Here is a 21,359-nt window from a genome sequence, read left to right as displayed (position 1 = left end):
TCAAGTGTAAGTCATGTGAAGGTTTATATGTCCCGATCTGACAGTATGGTTATTACAAGTCTAGTGTAAGTCGTGTGAAGGTTTTTATGTCCTGATCTGATAGTATGGTTATTACAAGTCAAGTGTAAGTCATGTGAAGGTTTATATGTCCCGATCGGACAGTATGGTTATTACAAGTCAAGTGTAAGTCGTCTGTAGGTTTATATGTCCTGATCTGACAGTATGGTTATTACAAGTCAAGTGTAGGTCGTGTGAAGGTTTATATGTCCTGATCTGACAGTATGGTTATTACAAGTCAAGTGTAAGTCGTGTGAAGGTTTATATGTCCTGATCCGACAGTATAGTTATTACAAGTCAAGTGTAAGTCGTGTGAAGGTTTCTATGTCCGGATCTGACAGTATGGTTATTACAAGTCAAGTGTAAGTCATGTGAAGGTTTATATCTCCGGATTTGACAGTATGGTTATTACAAGTCAATTGTAAGTCATGTGAAAGTTTATATGTCCTGATCTGACAGTATTGTTCTTACAAGTCAAGTGTAGGTCATGTGAAGGTTTATATGTCCTGCTCTGACAGTATGGTTATTACAAGTCAAGTGTAAGTCGTGTGAAGGTTTATGTGTCCTGATCTGACAGTATGGTTATTACAAGTCAAGTGTAAGTCGTGTGAAGGTTTATATGTCCTGATCTGACAGTATGGTTATTACAAGTCAAGTGTAAGTCGTGTGAAGGTTTATATGTCCTGATCTGACAGTATGGTTATTACAAGTCAAGTTTAAGTTGTGTGAAGGTTTATGTGTCCTGATCTGATAGTGTGGTTATTACAAGTCAAGTGTAAGTCGTGTGAAGCTTTATATGTCCTGATCTGACAGTATGGTTATTACAAGTCAAGTGTAAGTCATGTGAAGGTTTATATGTCCTGATCTCACAGTATGGTTATTACAAGTCAAGTTTAAGTCATTTGAAGGTTTATGTGTCCTGATCTGACAGTGTGGTTATTACAAGTCAAGTGTAAGTTATGTGAAGGTTTATATGTCCCTATCGGACAGTGTGGTCATTACAAGTCAAGTGTAAGTCGTGTGAAGGTTTATATGTCCCGATCTGACAGTATGGTTATTACAAGTCAAGTGTACGTCATATGAAGGTTTATGTGTCCTGATCTGATAGTATGGTTATTACAAGTCAAGTGTAAGTCGTCTGTGGGTTTATATGTCCTGATCTGACAGTATGGTTATTACAATTCAAGTGTAGGTCATGTGAAGGTTTATATGTCCTGATCTGACAGTATGGTTATTACAAGTCAAGTGTAAGTCGTGTGAAGGTTTATATGTCCTGATCTGACAGTATGGTTATTACAAGTCAAGTGTAAGTCGTGTGAAGGTTTATATGTCCTGATCTGACAGTATGGTTATTACAAGTCAAGTGTAGGTCATGTGAAGGTTTATATGTCCTGATCTGACAGTATGGTTATTACAAGTCAAGTGTAGGTCGTGTGAAGGTTTATATGTCCTGATCCGACAGTATGGTTATTACAAGTCAAGTGTAAGTCGTGTGAAGGTTTCTATGTCCGGATCTGACAGTATGGTTATTACAAGTCAAGTGTCGGTCATGTGAAGGTTTATATGTCCTGATCTGACAGTATGATTATTACAAGTCAAGTGTAGGTCATGTGAAGGTTTATATGTCCTGATCCGACAGTATGGTTATTACAAGTCAAGTGTAAGTCGTGTGAAGGTTTTTATGTCCTGATCTGATAGTATGGTTATTACAAGTCAAGTGTAAGTCATGTGAAGGTTTATATGTCCCGATCTGACAGTATGGTTATTACAAGTCTAGTGTAAGTCGTGTGAAGGTTTTTATGTCCTGATCTGATAGTATGGTTATTACAAGTCAAGTGTAAGTCATGTGAAGGTTTATATGTCCCGATCGGACAGTATGGTTATTACAAGTCAAGTGTAAGTCGTCTGTAGGTTTATATGTCCTGATCTGACAGTATGGTTATTACAAGTCAAGTGTAGGTCGTGTGAAGGTTTATATGTCCTGATCTGACAGTATGGTTATTACAAGTCAAGTGTAAGTCGTGTGAAGGTTTATATGTCCTGATCCGACAGTATAGTTATTACAAGTCAAGTGTAAGTCGTGTGAAGGTTTCTATGTCCGGATCTGACAGTATGGTTATTACAAGTCAAGTGTAAGTCATGTGAAGGTTTATATCTCCGGATTTGACAGTATGGTTATTACAAGTCAATTGTAAGTCGTCTGTAGGTTTATATGTCCTGATCTGACAGTATGGTTATTACAAGTCAAGTGTAGGTCGTGTGAAGGTTTATATGTCCTGATCTGACAGTATGGTTATTACAAGTCAAGTGTAAGTCGTGTAAAGGTTTATATGTCCTTATCTGACAGTATGGTTATTACAAGTCAAGTTTAAGTCATGTGAAGGTTTATATGTCCTGATCCGACAGTATGGTTATTACAAGTCAAGTGTAGGTCATGTGAAGGTTTATATGTCCTGATCTGACAGTATTGTTATTACAAGTCAAGTGTAGGTCACGTGAAGGTTTATATGTCCTGATCCGACAGTATGGTTATTACAAGTCAAGTGTAAGTCGTGTGAAGGTTTCTATGTCCGGATCTGACAGTATGGTTATTACAAGTCAAATGTAAGTCGTGTGAAGGTTTATATGTCCGGATCTGACAGTATGGTTATTACAAGTCAAGTGTAAGTCGTGTGAATGTTTTTATGTCCTGATCTGATAGTATGGTTATTACAAGTCAAGTGTAAGTCATGTGAAGGTTTATATCTCCGGATTTGACAGTATGGTTATTACATGTCAAGTGTAGGTCGTGTGAATGTTTATATGTCCTGATCCGACAGTATGGTTATTACAAGTCAAGTGTAAGTCGTGTGAAGGTTTATATGTCCTGATCCGACAGTATGGTTATTACATGTCAAGTGTAGGTCGTGTGAAGGTTTATATGTCCTGATCCGACAGTATGGTTATTACAAGTCAAGTGTAAGTCGTGTGAAGGTTTCTATGTCCGGATCTGACAGTATGGTTATTACAAGTCAAGTGTAAGTCATGTGAAGGTTTATATCTCCGGATTTGACAGTATGGTTATTACAAGTCAAGTGTAAGTCATGTGAAAGTTTATATGTCCTGATCTCACAGTATGGTTATTACAAGTCAAGTGTCGGTCATGTGAAGGTTTATATGTCCTGATCTGACATTATGATTATTACAAGTCAAGTGTAGGTCATGTGAAGGTTTATATGTCCTGATCCGACAGTATGGTTATGGTTATTACAAGTCAAGTGTAAGTCGTGTGAAGGTTTTTATGTCCTGATCTGATAGTATGGTTATTACAAGTCAAGTGTAAGTCATGTGAAGGTTTATATGTCCCGATCTGACAGTATGGTTATTACAAGTCTAGTGTAAGTCGTGTGAAGGTTTTTATGTCCTGATCTGATAGTATGGTTATTACAAGTCAAGTGTAAGTCATGTGAAGGTTTATATGTCCCGATCGGACAGTATGGTTATTACAAGTCAAGTGTAAGTCGTCTGTAGGTTTATATGTCCTGATCTGACAGTATGGTTATTACAAGTCAAGTGTAGGTCGTGTGAAGGTTTATATGTCCTGATCTGACAGTATGGTTATTACAAGTCAAGTGTAAGTCGTGTGAAGGTTTATATGTCCTGATCCGACAGTATGGTTATTACAAGTCAAGTGTAAGTCGTGTGAAGGTTTCTATGTCCGGATCTGACAGTATGGTTATTACAAGTCAAGTGTAAGTCGTGTGAAGGTTTTTATGTCCTGATCTGATAGTATGGTTATTACAAGTCAAGTGTAAGTCATGTGAAGGTTTATATGTCCCGATCTGACAGTTTGGTTATTACCAGTCTAGTGTAAGTCGTGTGAAGGTTTTTATGTCCTGATCTGATAGTATGGTTATTACAAGTCAAGTGTAAGTCATGTGAAGGTTTATATGTCCTGATCTGACAGTATGGTTATTATAAGTCAAGTGTAAGTCATGTGAAGGTTTATATGTCCGGATCTGACAGTATGGTTATTACAAGTCAAGTGTAAGTCGTGTGAATGTTTTTATGTCCTGATCTGATAGTATGGTTATTACAAGTCAAGTGTAAGTCATGTGAAGGTTTATATGTTCTGATCTGACAGTATGGTTATTACAAGTCAAGTGTAAGTCGTGTGAAGGTTTATATGTCCTGATCTGACATTATGGTTATTACAAGTCAAGTGTAAGTCGTGTGAAGGTTTATTTGTCCTGATCTGACAGTATGGTTATTACAAGTCAAGTCTAAGTCATATGAAGGTTTATATGTCCTGATCTGACAGTATGGTTATTACAAGTCAAGTGTAGGTCATGTGAAGGTGTATATGCCCTGATCTGACAGTACGGTTATTACAAGCCAAGTGTAAGTAATGTGAAGGTTTATATGTCCTGATCTGTCAGTATGGTTATTACAAGTCAAGTGTAAGTCGTGTGAAGGTTTTTATGTCCTGATCTGATAGTATGGTTATTACAAGTCAAGTGTAAGTCATGTGAAGGTTTATATGTCCTGATCTGACAGTATGGTTATTATAAGTCAAGTGTAAGTCATGTGAAGGTTTATATGTCCGGATCTGACAGTATGGTTATTACAAGTCTAGTGTAAGTCGTGTGAAGGTTTTTATGTCCTGATCTGATAGTATGGTTATTACAAGTCAAGTGTAAGTCATGTGAAGGTTTATATGTCCCGATCGGACAGTATGGTTATTACAAGTCAAGTGTAAGTCGTCTGTAGGTTTATATGTCCTGATCTGACAGTATGGTTATTACAAGTCAAGTGTAGGTCGTGTGAAGGTTTATATGTCCTGATCTGACAGTATGGTTATTACAAGTCAAGTGTAAGTCATGTGAAAGTTTATATGTCCTGATCTCACAGTATGGTTATTACAAGTCAAGTGTCGGTCATGTGAAGGTTTATATGTCCTGATCTGACATTATGATTATTACAAGTCAAGTGTAGGTCATGTGAAGGTTTATATGTCCTGATCCGACAGTATGGTTATGGTTATTACAAGTCAAGTGTAAGTCGTGTGAAGGTTTTTATGTCCTGATCTGATAGTATGGTTATTACAAGTCAAGTGTAAGTCATGTGAAGGTTTATATGTCCCGATCTGACAGTATGGTTATTACAAGTCTAGTGTAAGTCGTGTGAAGGTTTTTATGTCCTGATCTGATAGTATGGTTATTACAAGTCAAGTGTAAGTCATGTGAAGGTTTATATGTCCCGATCGGACAGTATGGTTATTACAAGTCAAGTGTAAGTCGTCTGTAGGTTTATATGTCCTGATCTGACAGTATGGTTATTACAAGTCAAGTGTAGGTCGTGTGAAGGTTTATATGTCCTGATCTGACAGTATGGTTATTACAAGTCAAGTGTAAGTCGTGTGAAGGTTTATATGTCCTGATCCGACAGTATGGTTATTACAAGTCAAGTGTAAGTCGTGTGAAGGTTTCTATGTCCGGATCTGACAGTATGGTTATTACAAGTCAAGTGTAAGTCGTGTGAAGGTTTTTATGTCCTGATCTGATAGTATGGTTATTACAAGTCAAGTGTAAGTCATGTGAAGGTTTATATGTCCCGATCTGACAGTTTGGTTATTACCAGTCTAGTGTAAGTCGTGTGAAGGTTTTTATGTCCTGATCTGATAGTATGGTTATTACAAGTCAAGTGTAAGTCATGTGAAGGTTTATATGTCCTGATCTGACAGTATGGTTATTATAAGTCAAGTGTAAGTCATGTGAAGGTTTATATGTCCGGATCTGACAGTATGGTTATTACAAGTCAAGTGTAAGTCGTGTGAATGTTTTTATGTCCTGATCTGATAGTATGGTTATTACAAGTCAAGTGTAAGTCATGTGAAGGTTTATATGTTCTGATCTGACAGTATGGTTATTACAAGTCAAGTGTAAGTCGTGTGAAGGTTTATATGTCCTGATCTGACATTATGGTTATTACAAGTCAAGTGTAAGTCGTGTGAAGGTTTATTTGTCCTGATCTGACAGTATGGTTATTACAAGTCAAGTCTAAGTCATATGAAGGTTTATATGTCCTGATCTGACAGTATGGTTATTACAAGTCAAGTGTAGGTCATGTGAAGGTGTATATGCCCTGATCTGACAGTACGGTTATTACAAGCCAAGTGTAAGTAATGTGAAGGTTTATATGTCCTGATCTGTCAGTATGGTTATTACAAGTCAAGTGTAAGTCGTGTGAAGGTTTTTATGTCCTGATCTGATAGTATGGTTATTACAAGTCAAGTGTAAGTCATGTGAAGGTTTATATGTCCTGATCTGACAGTATGGTTATTATAAGTCAAGTGTAAGTCATGTGAAGGTTTATATGTCCGGATCTGACAGTATGGTTATTACAAGTCTAGTGTAAGTCGTGTGAAGGTTTTTATGTCCTGATCTGATAGTATGGTTATTACAAGTCAAGTGTAAGTCATGTGAAGGTTTATATGTCCCGATCGGACAGTATGGTTATTACAAGTCAAGTGTAAGTCGTCTGTAGGTTTATATGTCCTGATCTGACAGTATGGTTATTACAAGTCAAGTGTAGGTCGTGTGAAGGTTTATATGTCCTGATCTGACAGTATGGTTATTACAAGTCAAGTGTAAGTCGTGTGAAGGTTTATATGTCCTGATCCGACAGTATAGTTATTACAAGTCAAGTGTAAGTCGTGTGAAGGTTTCTATGTCCGGATCTGACAGTATGGTTATTACAAGTCAAGTGTAAGTCATGTGAAGGTTTATATCTCCGGATTTGACAGTATGGTTATTACAAGTCAATTGTAAGTCATGTGAAAGTTTATATGTCCTGATCTGACAGTATTGTTCTTACAAGTCAAGTGTAGGTCATGTGAAGGTTTATATGTCCTGCTCTGACAGTATGGCTATTACAAGTCAAGTGTAAGTCGTGTGAAGGTTTATGTGTCCTGATCTGACAGTATGGTTATTACAAGTCAAGTGTAAGTCGTGTGAAGGTTTATATGTCCTGATCTGACAGTATGGTTATTACAAGTCAAGTGTAAGTCGTGTGAAGGTTTATATGTCCTGATCTGACAGTATGGTTATTACAAGTCAAGTTTAAGTTGTGTGAAGGTTTATGTGTCCTGATCTGATAGTGTGGTTATTACAAGTCAAGTGTAAGTCGTGTGAAGCTTTATATGTCCTGATCTGACAGTATGGTTATTACAAGTCAAGTGTAAGTCATGTGAAGGTTTATATGTCCTGATCTCACAGTATGGTTATTACAAGTCAAGTTTAAGTCATTTGAAGGTTTATGTGTCCTGATCTGACAGTGTGGTTATTACAAGTCAAGTGTAAGTTATGTGAAGGTTTATATGTCCCTATCGGACAGTGTGGTCATTACAAGTCAAGTGTAAGTCGTGTGAAGGTTTATATGTCCCGATCTGACAGTATGGTTATTACAAGTCAAGTGTACGTCATATGAAGGTTTATGTGTCCTGATCTGATAGTATGGTTATTACAAGTCAAGTGTAAGTCGTCTGTGGGTTTATATGTCCTGATCTGACAGTATGGTTATTACAATTCAAGTGTAGGTCATGTGAAGGTTTATATGTCCTGATCTGACAGTATGGTTATTACAAGTCAAGTGTAAGTCGTGTGAAGGTTTATATGTCCTGATCTGACAGTATGGTTATTACAAGTCAAGTGTAAGTCGTGTGAAGGTTTATATGTCCTGATCTGACAGTATGGTTATTACAAGTCAAGTGTAGGTCATGTGAAGGTTTATATGTCCTGATCTGACAGTATGGTTATTACAAGTCAAGTGTAGGTCGTGTGAAGGTTTATATGTCCTGATCCGACAGTATGGTTATTACAAGTCAAGTGTAAGTCGTGTGAAGGTTTCTATGTCCGGATCTGACAGTATGGTTATTACAAGTCAAGTGTCGGTCATGTGAAGGTTTATATGTCCTGATCTGACAGTATGATTATTACAAGTCAAGTGTAGGTCATGTGAAGGTTTATATGTCCTGATCCGACAGTATGGTTATTACAAGTCAAGTGTAAGTCGTGTGAAGGTTTTTATGTCCTGATCTGATAGTATGGTTATTACAAGTCAAGTGTAAGTCATGTGAAGGTTTATATGTCCCGATCTGACAGTATGGTTATTACAAGTCTAGTGTAAGTCGTGTGAAGGTTTTTATGTCCTGATCTGATAGTATGGTTATTACAAGTCAAGTGTAAGTCATGTGAAGGTTTATATGTCCCGATCGGACAGTATGGTTATTACAAGTCAAGTGTAAGTCGTCTGTAGGTTTATATGTCCTGATCTGACAGTATGGTTATTACAAGTCAAATGTAGGTCGTGTTAAGGTTTATATGTCCTGATCTGACAGTATGGTTATTACAAGTCAAGTGTAAGTCGTGTGAAGGTTTATATGTCCTGATCCGACAGTATAGTTATTACAAGCCAAGTGTAAGTCGTGTGAAGGTTTCTATGTCCGGATCTGACAGTATGGTTATTACAAGTCAAGTGTAAGTCATGTGAAGGTTTATATCTCCGGATTTGACAGTATGGTTATTACAAGTCAATTGTAAGTCGTCTGTAGGTTTATATGTCCTGATCTGACAGTATGGTTATTACAAGTCAAGTGTAGGTCGTGTGAAGGTTTATATGTCCTGATCTGACAGTATGGTTATTACAAGTCAAGTGTAAGTCGTGTAAAGGTTTATATGTCCTTATCTGACAGTATGGTTATTACAAGTCAAGTTTAAGTCATGTGAAGGTTTATATGTCCTGATTCGACAGTATGGTTATTACAAGTCAAGTGTAGGTCATGTGAAGGTTTATATGTCCTGATCTGACAGTATTGTTATTACAAGTCAAGTGTAGGTCACGTGAAGGTTTATATGTCCTGATCCGACAGTATGGTTATTACAAGTCAAGTGTAAGTCGTGTGAAGGTTTCTATGTCCGGATCTGACAGTATGGTTATTACAAGTCAAATGTAAGTCGTGTGAAGGTTTATATGTCCGGATCTGACAGTATGGTTATTACAAGTCAAGTGTAAGTCGTGTGAATGTTTTTATGTCCTGATCTGATAGTATGGTTATTACAAGTCAAGTGTAAGTCATGTGAAGGTTTATATCTCCGGATTTGACAGTATGGTTATTACATGTCAAGTGTAGGTCGTGTGAATGTTTATATGTCCTGATCCGACAGTATGGTTATTACAAGTCAAGTGTAAGTCGTGTGAAGGTTTATATGTCCTGATCCGACAGTATGGTTATTACATGTCAAGTGTAGGTCGTGTGAAGGTTTATATGTCCTGATCCGACAGTATGGTTATTACAAGTCAAGTGTAAGTCGTGTGAAGGTTTATATCTCCGGATTTGACAGTATGGTTATTACAAGTCAAGTGTAAGTCATGTGAAAGTTTATATGTCCTGATCTCACAGTATGGTTATTACAAGTCAAGTGTCGGTCATGTGAAGGTTTATATGTCCTGATCTGACATTATGATTATTACAAGTCAAGTGTAGGTCATGTGAAGGTTTATATGTCCTGATCCGACAGTATGGTTATGGTTATTACAAGTCAAGTGTAAGTCGTGTGAAGGTTTTTATGTCCTGATCTGATAGTATGGTTATTACAAGTCAAGTGTAAGTCATGTGAAGGTTTATATGTCCCGATCTGACAGTATGGTTATTACAAGTCTAGTGTAAGTCGTGTGAAGGTTTTTATGTCCTGATCTGATAGTATGGTTATTACAAGTCAAGTGTAAGTCATGTGAAGGTTTATATGTCCCGATCGGACAGTATGGTTATTACAAGTCTTGTGTAAGTCGTCTGTAGGTTTATATGTCCTGATCTGACAGTATGGTTATTACAAGTCAAGTGTAGGTCGTGTGAAGGTTTATATGTCCTGATCTGACAGTATGGTTATTACAAGTCAAGTGTAAGTCGTGTGAAGGTTTATATGTCCTGATCCGACAGTATGGTTATTACAAGTCAAGTGTAAGTCGTGTGAAGGTTTCTATGTCCGGATCTGACAGTATGGTTATTACAAGTCAAGTGTAAGTCGTGTGAAGGTTTTTATGTCCTGATCTGATAGTATGGTTATTACAAGTCAAGTGTAAGTCATGTGAAGGTTTATATGTCCCGATCTGACAGTTTGGTTATTACAAGTCTAGTGTAAGTCGTGTGAAGGTTTTTATGTCCTGATCTGATAGTATGGTTATTACAAGTGAAGTGTAAGTCATGTGAAGGTTTATATGTCCCGATCGGACAGTATGGTTATTACAAGTCAAGTGTAAGTCGTCTGTAGGTTTATATGTCCTGATCTGACAGTATGGTTATTACAAGTCAAGTGTAGGTCGTGTGAAGGTTTATATGTCCTGATCTGACAGTATGGTTATTACAAGTCAAGTGTAAGTCATGTGAAAGTTTATATGTCCTGATCTCACAGTATGGTTATTACAAGTCAAGTGTCGGTCATGTGAAGGTTTATATGTCCTGATCTGACATTATGATTATTACAAGTCAAGTGTAGGTCATGTGAAGGTTTATATGTCCTGATCCGACAGTATGGTTATGGTTATTACAAGTCAAGTGTAAGTCGTGTGAAGGTTTTTATGTCCTGATCTGATAGTATGGTTATTACAAGTCAAGTGTAAGTCATGTGAAGGTTTATATGTCCCGATCTGACAGTATGGTTATTACAAGTCTAGTGTAAGTCGTGTGAAGGTTTTTATGTCCTGATCTGATAGTATGGTTATTACAAGTCAAGTGTAAGTCATGTGAAGGTTTATATGTCCCGATCGGACAGTATGGTTATTACAAGTCAAGTGTAAGTCGTCTGTAGGTTTATATGTCCTGATCTGACAGTATGGTTATTACAAGTCAAGTGTAGGTCGTGTGAAGGTTTATATGTCCTGATCTGACAGTATGGTTATTACAAGTCAAGTGTAAGTCGTGTGAAGGTTTATATGTCCTGATCCGACAGTATGGTTATTACAAGTCAAGTGTAAGTCGTGTGAAGGTTTCTATGTCCGGATCTGACAGTATGGTTATTACAAGTCAAGTGTAAGTCGTGTGAAGGTTTTTATGTCCTGATCTGATAGTATGGTTATTACAAGTCAAGTGTAAGTCATGTGAAGGTTTATATGTCCCGATCTGACAGTTTGGTTATTACCAGTCTAGTGTAAGTCGTGTGAAGGTTTTTATGTCCTGATCTGATAGTATGGTTATTACAAGTCAAGTGTAAGTCATGTGAAGGTTTATATGTCCTGATCTGACAGTATGGTTATTATAAGTCAAGTGTAAGTCATGTGAAGGTTTATATGTCCGGATCTGACAGTATGGTTATTACAAGTCAAGGTTAAGTCGTGTGAATGTTTTTATGTCCTGATCTGATAGTATGGTTATTACAAGTCAAGTGTAAGTCATGTGAAGGTTTATATGTTCTGATCTGACAGTATGGTTATTACAAGTCAAGTGTAAGTCGTGTGAAGGTTTATATGTCCTGATCTGACATTATGGTTATTACAAGTCAAGTGTAAGTCGTGTGAAGGTTTATTTGTCCTGATCTGACAGTATGGTTATTACAAGTCAAGTCTAAGTCATATGAAGGTTTATATGTCCTGATCTGACAGTATGGTTATTACAAGTCAAGTGTAGGTCATGTGAAGGTGTATATGCCCTGATCTGACAGTACGGTTATTACAAGCCAAGTGTAAGTAATGTGAAGGTTTATATGTCCTGATCTGTCAGTATGGTTATTACAAGTCAAGTGTAAGTCGTGTGAAGGTTTTTATGTCCTGATCTGATAGTATGGTTATTACAAGTCAAGTGTAAGTCATGTGAAGGTTTATATGTCCTGATCTGACAGTATGGTTATTATAAGTCAAGTGTAAGTCATGTGAAGGTTTATATGTCCGGATCTGACAGTATGGTTATTACAAGTCTAGTGTAAGTCGTGTGAAGGTTTTTATGTCCTGATCTGATAGTATGGTTATTACAAGTCAAGTGTAAGTCATGTGAAGGTTTATATGTCCCGATCGGACAGTATGGTTATTACAAGTCAAGTGTAAGTCGTCTGTAGGTTTATATGTCCTGATCTGACAGTATGGTTATTACAAGTCAAGTGTAGGTCGTGTGAAGGTTTATATGTCCTGATCTGACAGTATGGTTATTACAAGTCAAGTGTAAGTCGTGTGAAGGTTTATATGTCCTGATCCGACAGTATAGTTATTACAAGTCAAGTGTAAGTCGTGTGAAGGTTTCTATGTCCGGATCTGACAGTATGGTTATTACAAGTCAAGTGTAAGTCATGTGAAGGTTTATATCTCCGGATTTGACAGTATGGTTATTACAAGTCAATTGTAAGTCATGTGAAAGTTTATATGTCCTGATCTGACAGTATTGTTCTTACAAGTCAAGTGTAGGTCATGTGAAGGTTTATATGTCCTGCTCTGACAGTATGGCTATTACAAGTCAAGTGTAAGTCGTGTGAAGGTTTATGTGTCCTGATCTGACAGTATGGTTATTACAAGTCAAGTGTAAGTCGTGTGAAGGTTTATATGTCCTGATCTGACAGTATGGTTATTACAAGTCAAGTGTAAGTCGTGTGAAGGTTTATATGTCCTGATCTGACAGTATGGTTATTACAAGTCAAGTTTAAGTTGTGTGAAGGTTTATGTGTCCTGATCTGATAGTGTGGTTATTACAAGTCAAGTGTAAGTCGTGTGAAGCTTTATATGTCCTGATCTGACAGTATGGTTATTACAAGTCAAGTGTAAGTCATGTGAAGGTTTATATGTCCTGATCTCACAGTATGGTTATTACAAGTCAAGTTTAAGTCATTTGAAGGTTTATGTGTCCTGATCTGACAGTGTGGTTATTACAAGTCAAGTGTAAGTTATGTGAAGGTTTATATGTCCCTATCGGACAGTGTGGTCATTACAAGTCAAGTGTAAGTCGTGTGAAGGTTTATATGTCCCGATCTGACAGTATGGTTATTACAAGTCAAGTGTACGTCATATGAAGGTTTATGTGTCCTGATCTGATAGTATGGTTATTACAAGTCAAGTGTAAGTCGTCTGTGGGTTTATATGTCCTGATCTGACAGTATGGTTATTACAATTCAAGTGTAGGTCATGTGAAGGTTTATATGTCCTGATCTGACAGTATGGTTATTACAAGTCAAGTGTAAGTAGTGTGAAGGTTTATATGTCCTGATCTGACAGTATGGTTATTACAAGTCAAGTGTAAGTCGTGTGAAGGTTTATATGTCCTGATCTGACAGTATGGTTATTACAAGTCAAGTGTAGGTCATGTGAAGGTTTATATGTCCTGATCTGACAGTATGGTTATTACAAGTCAAGTGTAGGTCGTGTGAAGGTTTATATGTCCTGATCCGACAGTATGGTTATTACAAGTCAAGTGTAAGTCGTGTGAAGGTTTCTATGTCCGGATCTGACAGTATGGTTATTACAAGTCAAGTGTCGGTCATGTGAAGGTTTATATGTCCTGATCTGACAGTATGATTATTACAAGTCAAGTGTAGGTCATGTGAAGGTTTATATGTCCTGATCCGACAGTATGGTTATTACAAGTCAAGTGTAAGTCGTGTGAAGGTTTTTATGTCCTGATCTGATAGTATGGTTATTACAAGTCAAGTGTAAGTCATGTGAAGGTTTATATGTCCCGATCTGACAGTATGGTTATTACAAGTCTAGTGTAAGTCGTGTGAAGGTTTTTATGTCCTGATCTGATAGTATGGTTATTACAAGTCAAGTGTAAGTCATGTGAAGGTTTATATGTCCCGATCGGACAGTATGGTTATTACAAGTCAAGTGTAAGTCGTCTGTAGGTTTATATGTCCTGATCTGACAGTATGGTTATTACAAGTCAAGTGTAGGTCGTGTTAAGGTTTATATGTCCTGATCTGACAGTATGGTTATTACAAGTCAAGTGTAAGTCGTGTGAAGGTTTATATGTCCTGATCCGACAGTATAGTTATTACAAGCCAAGTGTAAGTCGTGTGAAGGTTTCTATGTCCGGATCTGACAGTATGGTTATTACAAGTCAAGTGTAAGTCATGTGAAGGTTTATATCTCCGGATTTGACAGTATGGTTATTACAAGTCAATTGTAAGTCGTCTGTAGGTTTATATGTCCTGATCTGACAGTATGGTTATTACAAGTCAAGTGTAGGTCGTGTGAAGGTTTATATGTCCTGATCTGACAGTATGGTTATTACAAGTCAAGTGTAAGTCGTGTAAAGGTTTATATGTCCTTATCTGACAGTATGGTTATTACAAGTCAAGTTTAAGTCATGTGAAGGTTTATATGTCCTGATTCGACAGTATGGTTATTACAAGTCAAGTGTAGGTCATGTGAAGGTTTATATGTCCTGATCTGACAGTATTGTTATTACAAGTCAAGTGTAGGTCACGTGAAGGTTTATATGTCCTGATCCGACAGTATGGTTATTACAAGTCAAGTGTAAGTCGTGTGAAGGTTTCTATGTCCGGATCTGACAGTATGGTTATTACAAGTCAAATGTAAGTCGTGTGAAGGTTTATATGTCCGGATCTGACAGTATGGTTATTACAAGTCAAGTGTAAGTCGTGTGAATGTTTTTATGTCCTGATCTGATAGTATGGTTATTACAAGTCAAGTGTAAGTCATGTGAAGGTTTATATCTCCGGATTTGACAGTATGGTTATTACATGTCAAGTGTAGGTCGTGTGAATGTTTATATGTCCTGATCCGACAGTATGGTTATTACAAGTCAAGTGTAAGTCGTGTGAAGGTTTATATGTCCTGATCCGACAGTATGGTTATTACATGTCAAGTGTAGGTCGTGTGAAGGTTTATATGTCCTGATCCGACAGTATGGTTATTACAAGTCAAGTGTAAGTCGTGTGAAGGTTTATATCTCCGGATTTGACAGTATGGTTATTACAAGTCAAGTGTAAGTCATGTGAAAGTTTATATGTCCTGATCTCACAGTATGGTTATTACAAGTCAAGTGTCGGTCATGTGAAGGTTTATATGTCCTGATCTGACATTATGATTATTACAAGTCAAGTGTAGGTCATGTGAAGGTTTATATGTCCTGATCCGACAGTATGGTTATGGTTATTACAAGTCAAGTGTAAGTCGTGTGAAGGTTTTTATGTCCTGATCTGATAGTATGGTTATTACAAGTCAAGTGTAAGTCATGTGAAGGTTTATATGTCCCGATCTGACAGTATGGTTATTACAAGTCTAGTGTAAGTCGTGTGAAGGTTTTTATGTCCTGATCTGATAGTATGGTTATTACAAGTCAAGTGTAAGTCATGTGAAGGTTTATATGTCCCGATCGGACAGTATGGTTATTACAAGTCTTGTGTAAGTCGTCTGTAGGTTTATATGTCCTGATCTGACAGTATGGTTATTACAAGTCAAGTGTAGGTCGTGTGAAGGTTTATATGTCCTGATCTGACAGTATGGTTATTACAAGTCAAGTGTAAGTCGTGTGAAGGTTTATATGTCCTGATCCGACAGTATGGTTATTACAAGTCAAGTGTAAGTCGTGTGAAGGTTTCTATGTCCGGATCTGACAGTATGGTTATTACAAGTCAAGTGTAAGTCGTGTGAAGGTTTTTATGTCCTGATCTGATAGTATGGTTATTACAAGTCAAGTGTAAGTCATGTGAAGGTTTATATGTCCCGATCTGACAGTTTGGTTATTACAAGTCTAGTGTAAGTCGTGTGAAGGTTTTTATGTCCTGATCTGATAGTATGGTTATTACAAGTCAAGTGTAAGTCATGTGAAGGTTTATATGTCCTGATCTGACAGTATGGTTATTATAAGTCAAGTGTAAGTCATGTGAAGGTTTATATGTCCGGATCTGACAGTATGGTTATTACAAGTCAAGTGTAAGTCGTGTGAATGTTTTTATGTCCTGATCTGATAGTATGGTTATTACAAGTCAAGTGTAAGTCATGTGAAGGTTTATATGGTCTGATCTGACAGTATGGTTATTACAAGTCAAGTGTAAGTCGTGTGAAGGTTTATATGTCCTGATCTGACATTATGGTTATTACAAGTCAAGTGTAAGTCGTGTGAAGGTTTATTTGTCCTGATCTGACAGTATGGTTATTACAAGTCAAGTCTAAGTCATATGAAGGTTTATATGTCCTGATCTGACAGTATGGTTATTACAAGTCAAGTGTAGGTCATGTGAAGGTGTATATGCCCTGATCTGACAGTACGGTTATTACAAGCCAAGTGTAAGTAATGTGAAGGTTTATATGTCCTGATCTGTCAGTATGGTTATTACAAGTCAAGTGTAAGTCGTGTGAAGGTTTTTATGTCCTGATCTGATAGTATGGTTATTACAAGTCAAGTGTAAGTCATGTGAAGGTTTATATGTCCTGATCTGACAGTATGGTTATTACAAGTCAAGTGTAGGTCACGTGAAGGTTTATATGTCCTGATCTGACAGTATGGTTATCACAAGTCAAATGTAAGTCAAGTGAAGGTTTATATGTCCCGATCTGACAGTATGGTTATTACAAGTCAAGTGTAAGTCGTGTGAAGGTTTATATCTCCGGATTTGACAGTATGGTTATTACAAGTCAAGTGTAAGTCATGTGAAAGTTTATATGTCCTGATCTCACAGTATGGTTATTACAAGTCAAGTGTCGGTCATGTGAAGGTTTATATGTCCTGATCTGACATTATGATTATTACAAGTCAAGTGTAGGTCATGTGAAGGTTTATATGTCCTGATCCGACAGTATGGTTATGGTTATTACAAGTCAAGTGTAAGTCGTGTGAAGGTTTTTATGTCCTGATCTGATAGTATGGTTATTACAAGTCAAGTGTAAGTCATGTGAAGGTTTATATGTCCCGATCTGACAGTATGGTTATTACAAGTCTAGTGTAAGTCGTGTGAAGGTTTTTATGTCCTGATCTGATAGTATGGTTATTACAAGTCAAGTGTAAGTCATGTGAAGGTTTATATGTCCCGATCGGACAGTATGGTTATTACAAGTCAAGTGTAAGTCGTCTGTAGGTTTATATGTCCTGATCTGACAGTATGGTTATTACAAGTCAAGTGTAGGTCGTGTGAAGGTTTATATGTCCTGATCTGACAGTATGGTTATTACAAGTCAAGTGTAAGTCGTGTGAAGGTTTATATGTCCTGATCCGACAGTATGGTTATTACAAGTCAAGTGTAAGTCGTGTGAAGGTTTCTATGTCCGGATCTGACAGTATGGTTATTACAAGTCAAGTGTAAGTCGTGTGAAGGTTTTTATGTCCTGATCTGATAGTATGGTTATTACAAGTCAAGTGTAAGTCATGTGAAGGTTTATATGTCCCGATCTGACAGTTTGGTTATTACCAGTCTAGTGTAAGTCGTGTGAAGGTTTTTATGTCCTGATCTGATAGTATGGTTATTACAAGTCAAGTGTAAGTCATGTGAAGGTTTATATGTCCTGATCTGACAGTATGGTTATTATAAGTCAAGTGTAAGTCATGTGAAGGTTTATATGTCCGGATCTGACAGTATGGTTATTACAAGTCAAGTGTAAGTCGTGTGAATGTTTTTATGTCCTGATCTGATAGTATGGTTATTACAAGTCAAGTGTAAGTCATGTGAAGGTTTATATGTTCTGATCTGACAGTATGGTTATTACAAGTCAAGTGTAAGTCGTGTGAAGGTTTATATGTCCTGATCTGACATTATGGTTATTACAAGTCAAGTGTAAGTCGTGTGAAGGTTTATTTGTCCTGATCTGACAGTATGGTTATTACAAGTCAAGTCTAAGTCATATGAAGGTTTATATGTCCTGATCTGACAGTATGGTTATTACAAGTCAAGTGTAGGTCATGTGAAGGTGTATATGCCCTGATCTGACAGTACGGTTATTACAAGCCAAGTGTAAGTAATGTGAAGGTTTATATGTCCTGATCTGTCAGTATGGTTATTACAAGTCAAGTGTAAGTCGTGTGAAGGTTTTTATGTCCTGATCTGATAGTATGGTTATTACAAGTCAAGTGTAAGTCATGTGAAGGTTTATATGTCCTGATCTGACAGTATGGTTATTATAAGTCAAGTGTAAGTCATGTGAAGGTTTATATGTCCGGATCTGACAGTATGGTTATTACAAGTCAAGTGTAGGTCATGTGAAGGTGTATATGCCCTGATCTGACAGTACGGTTATTACAAGCCAAGTGTAAGTAATGTGAAGGTTTATATGTCCTGATCTGTCAGTATGGTTATTACAAGTCAAGTGTAAGTCGTGTGAAGGTTTTTATGTCCTGATCTGATAGTATGGTTATTACAAGTCAAGTGTAAGTCATGTGAAGGTTTATATGTCCTGATCTGACAGTATGGTTATTATAAGTCAAGTGTAAGTCATGTGAAGGTTTATATGTCCGGATCTGACAGTATGGTTATTACAAGTCTAGTGTAAGTCGTGTGAAGGTTTTTATGTCCTGATCTGATAGTATGGTTATTACAAGTCAAGTGTAAGTCATGTGAAGGTTTATATGTCCCGATCGGACAGTATGGTTATTACAAGTCAAGTGTAAGTCGTCTGTAGGTTTATATGTCCTGATCTGACAGTATGGTTATTACAAGTCAAGTGTAGGTCGTGTGAAGGTTTATATGTCCTGATCTGACAGTATGGTTATTACAAGTCAAGTGTAAGTCATGTGAAAGTTTATATGTCCTGATCTCACAGTATGGTTATTACAAGTCAAGTGTCGGTCATGTGAAGGTTTATATGTCCTGATCTGACATTATGATTATTACAAGTCAAGTGTAGGTCATGTGAAGGTTTATATGTCCTGATCCGACAGTATGGTTATGGTTATTACAAGTCAAGTGTAAGTCGTGTGAAGGTTTTTATGTCCTGATCTGATAGTATGGTTATTACAAGTCAAGTGTAAGTCATGTGAAGGTTTATATGTCCCGATCTGACAGTATGGTTATTACAAGTCTAGTGTAAGTCGTGTGAAGGTTTTTATGTCCTGATCTGATAGTATGGTTATTACAAGTCAAGTGTAAGTCATGTGAAGGTTTATATGTCCCGATCGGACAGTATGGTTATTACAAGTCAAGTGTAAGTCGTCTGTAGGTTTATATGTCCTGATCTGACAGTATGGTTATTACAAGTCAAGTGTAGGTCGTGTGAAGGTTTATATGTCCTGATCTGACAGTATGGTTATTACAAGTCAAGTGTAAGTCGTGTGAAGGTTTATATGTCCTGATCCGACAGTATGGTTATTACAAGTCAAGTGTAAGTCGTGTGAAGGTTTCTATGTCCGGATCTGACAGTATGGTTATTACAAGTCAAGTGTAAGTCGTGTGAAGGTTTTTATGTCCTGATCTGATAGTATGGTTATTACAAGTCAAGTGTAAGTCATGTGAAGGTTTATATGTCCCGATCTGACAGTTTGGTTATTACCAGTCTAGTGTAAGTCGTGTGAAGGTTTTTATGTCCTGATCTGATAGTATGGTTATTACAAGTCAAGTGTAAGTCATGTGAAGGTTTATATGTCCTGATCTGACAGTATGGTTATTATAAGTCAAGTGTAAGTCATGTGAAGGTTTATATGTCCGGATCTGACAGTATGGTTATTACAAGTCAAGTGTAAGTCGTGTGAATGTTTTTATGTCCTGATCTGATAGTATGGTTATTACAAGTCAAGTGTAAGTCATGTGAAGGTTTATATGTTCTGATCTGACAGTATGGTTATTACAAGTCAAGTGTAAGTCGTGTGAAGGTTTATATGTCCTGATCTGACATTATGGTTATTACAAGTCAAGTGTAAGTCGTGTGAAGGTTTATTTGTCCTGATCTGACAGTATGGTTATTACAAGTCAAGTCTAAGTCATATGAAGGTTTATATGTCCTGATCTGACAGTATGGTTATTACAAGTCAAGTGTAGGTCATGTGAAGGTGTATATGCCCTGATCTGACAGTACGGTTATTACAAGCCAAGTGTAAGTAATGTGAAGGTTTATATGTCCTGATCTGTCAGTATGGTTATTACAAGTCAAGTGTAAGTCGTGTGAAGGTTTTTATGTCCTGATCTGATAGTATGGTTATTACAAGTCAAGTGTAAGTCATGTGAAGGTTTATATGTCCTGATCTGACAGTATGGTTATTATAAGTCAAGTGTAAGTCATGTGAAGGTTTATATGTCCGGATCTGACAGTATGGTTATTACAAGTCTAGTGTAAGTCGTGTGAAGGTTTTTATGTCCTGATCTGATAGTATGGTTATTACAAGTCAAGTGTAAGTCATGTGAAGGTTTATATGTCCCGATCGGACAGTATGGTTATTACAAGTCAAGTGTAAGTCGTCTGTAGGTTTATATGTCCTGATCTGACAGTATGGTTATTACAAGTCAAGTGTAGGTCGTGTGAAGGTTTATATGTCCTGATCTGACAGTATGGTTATTACAAGTCAAGTGTAAGTCGTGTGAAGGTTTATATGTCCTGATCCGACAGTATAGTTATTACAAGTCAAGTGTAAGTCGTGTGAAGGTTTCTATGTCCGGATCTGACAGTATGGTTATTACAAGTCAAGTGTAAGTCATGTGAAGGTTTATATCTCCGGATTTGACAGTATGGTTATTACAAGTCAATTGTAAGTCATGTGAAAGTTTATATGTCCTGATCTGACAGTATTGTTCTTACAAGTCAAGTGTAGGTCATGTGAAGGTTTATATGTCCTGCTCTGACAGTATGGCTATTACAAGTCAAGTGTAAGTCGTGTGAAGGTTTATGTGTCCTGATCTGACAGTATGGTTATTACAAGTCAAGTGTAAGTCGTGTGAAGGTTTATATCTCCGGATTTGACAGTATGGTTATTACAAGTCAAGTGTAAGTCATGTGAAGGTTTATATCTCCGGATTTGACAGTATGGTTATTACAAGTCAATTGTAAGTCGTCTGTAGGTTTATATGTCCTGATCTGACAGTATGGTTATTACAAGTCAAGTGTAGGTCGTGTGAAGGTTTATATGTCCTGATCTGACAGTATGGTTATTACAAGTCAAGTGTAAGTCGTGTAAAGGTTTATATGTCCTTATCTGACAGTATGGTTATTACAAGTCAAGTTTAAGTCATGTGAAGGTTTATATGTCCTGATTCGACAGTATGGTTATTACAAGTCAAGTGTAGGTCATGTGAAGGTTTATATGTCCTGATCTGACAGTATTGTTATTACAAGTCAAGTGTAGGTCACGTGAAGGTTTATATGTCCTGATCCGACAGTATGGTTATTACAAGTCAAGTGTAAGTCGTGTG

Source organism: Lampris incognitus, chromosome 2, assembly GCF_029633865.1.
Source record: "Lampris incognitus isolate fLamInc1 chromosome 2, fLamInc1.hap2, whole genome shotgun sequence".
In the NCBI taxonomy this organism is placed as follows: Eukaryota; Metazoa; Chordata; class Actinopteri; order Lampriformes; family Lampridae; genus Lampris; species Lampris incognitus.
The sequence above is the reverse complement of the archived record's forward strand: the minus strand, read 5'-3'. Positions refer to the sequence as shown.